A 2,501-nucleotide genomic window follows, 5' to 3' on the forward strand; every position below is an offset into this window, starting at 1 on the left:
TATCTGTTTTCCAAATGGAGCGAGGCATAAGATATTCTTTGGTATACCGTGATTGTTGATTTGTTGAAAGTAACTTGATTTTAGCGGTCGTTATTCATTGATAATTTAGGTCGTTATTCATTGATTTTAGAGGTCGTTATTTATTGATAATTGTCAAAAGCACATTTCCAACCCATACTATAATGTTTGCACATAATACACTCGGCACAAAAAGTTTGGAATATCAACTTTGGTATGTCATATTTCCGTTATTTATGCATCAATTTCAATGTATTATATATCAATAGAAAGCTTGTGTGATTTTCTTTCCTATGGTATCAAACTTATTATGATTGTAAACACATGAATCGAGTACAAGACCTGCTTACATGAGTGGGTCACGAAAAAAAAGTGCCCAAATTCCCCTGCTTCTGTTCAACACTGTATCGTCCTGTTGATATTGGCACGTGTGTCACTGGTTCAATCAATCCTTTTTTCACCTCACATTTGGTATACGGAACATACAAGGTTTTAGCACACTTAGAGTAGAGTATATCCCTTTCGATAGTCGGATGGACATCAAAGCGCGGATGCGGCAAGGAGAACCGCACGCTGACGCGACAAGAGTAACTTTCGGCATTTGGTGGTGGAGGAAGCGTCATGGTGTGGGGCGGTATAACCGCCATAGGAAAAACAAGACTCGTCATCATTCCAGGCACCTTCAATGTGGTGAGATATAGGGACACCATCCTCCATCCAGCAACAATATCCTACCTCTTCAATATTGGACCAAATGCCATTCTGCAAGATTACAACACCAGGCCACACAGAGAAAGGGCCATTGGATTGAGTACAGTCTTAGGGAATAGCCTTCCTACGGCTTATGGCTAGCACTCGATTGATCACCTCTTGCCATGGTTCAGATTTTTGGCTTGAATAAAGAGTAGCAGTAGCTTTGATTGACATGTCCTGTTTATTCTACTTGCCTTCATTCACAAGTCAATACCGTCGGAAGAAAATGAGCAGAATGTAGTGATTGACTTTAGTAGGGTAATTTTGGCACTTTATCTTTAAGACCCCCTGTACGTAAGCAGGCCTGGTGCTCGTTCCATGAATTTACACTCATAAAATACTCTACTAAGATATGCTAAAAAGAAACTTGGATGCTCTGTATACCAAACGTTAGGTGAAAAAGGGATTGATTGAATCATTGTTACCCGCGGCCATAACAACCGGACGATAGAGTTTTGAACAAAAACGTGGGGATTTGGGCACTTTTTTTTCGTGACCCACTCACGTTAGCAGGCCTAGTGTATGTTCCATGAGTTAACAATGATAATGAGTTTCATACCATTGGAAAGAAAATCATGCAAGCTTTCTACTGATATATAATATATTGAAATTGATGCAGAAACAGCAGAAATATGATCAACCGAAGTTGATATTCCAAACTTTTTGTGCTGAGTGTAGATTGTATTAAACAGTTTTTGTCCATCTTGATCATGTAACGTTATGTATTATTGTCTTGTTTATTGTTGTCCTTTGATATGGGCCAAGAGCCTGAAAAACGGAAATATACGGAAATGTAGGCCTGTTATTGTTATTGTGATGACAGTACGAATCTGATCATTTCCAAGCAGATGCGCGGCTTGTTTCTCACTTGACCCAGTGATCATATATGGTTAAAGTCTGGGGACATGGGGAGGCTGGATTTCCCGTGACACCGCAAGGTCTTCTTCCGCCCTCTTGCGATTTAATATCAAACTGCACCCCTTCTATCGCTCAGCCGCTTTACCCCCTGTAACTACTTTCCCGTTGTGCAAGACCCGCGGCACATGACAGCCCCCTGTTGTACCATCTCTTCAACTTTATTCCGCTAGATAGAATACAGTTTCTGTATCTCTAATTCCAAGTTATCTTTATGTCTCAAATATCTGTAAGGTTATCTAAAAACCGACTGGGTTAAGGTGTCGCGGAGGAGTTTGTAAACGTTGCCTGTGAGGCGGCCGACCCTTCCGCACCACGCGGTGTATATTGCATGAGCTGTTGCAAGAGAAGGCGTGATACTAGCCGCAGAGACGACTGTTGGCCTATTATCGCTTATACTACTAACGCTCCCGGCCAACAGTCGCAGACTTCAACATTGAACGGAATCAAAAAATCGCCGAATAAACGAGCCGCTGCACTAATCCTCGGATCTCTGGGTGTCCCTCACTTCCTAACAGCCTTACCTAGCCAGCCGGAGCGTTTTCCGGCTCAAAAACCCCCTTCGCTAGCCGCGCCGGGACTAAATGCACTCCGATCGCACTGTTTATACACACCGAGTGGCGGCCATATTGGAAATACCGGCTAAGCCGGCGCGCCGAATCAGCCGCGCGAATAAGAGACTACTTTTCTGATAAGCCATTCCTATGTGGGGAAAGTTGGAAAGTTCCCTGAAATTTCAAATCAACTATATTCAAGCAGAATAACAAACTGGAAAGGGCTTTGGATATTTTTTCAATGAGTTCAATATGTTTTTG

Source organism: Branchiostoma floridae, chromosome 12, assembly GCF_000003815.2.
Source record: "Branchiostoma floridae strain S238N-H82 chromosome 12, Bfl_VNyyK, whole genome shotgun sequence".
NCBI classification, from domain to species: Eukaryota; Metazoa; Chordata; class Leptocardii; order Amphioxiformes; family Branchiostomatidae; genus Branchiostoma; species Branchiostoma floridae.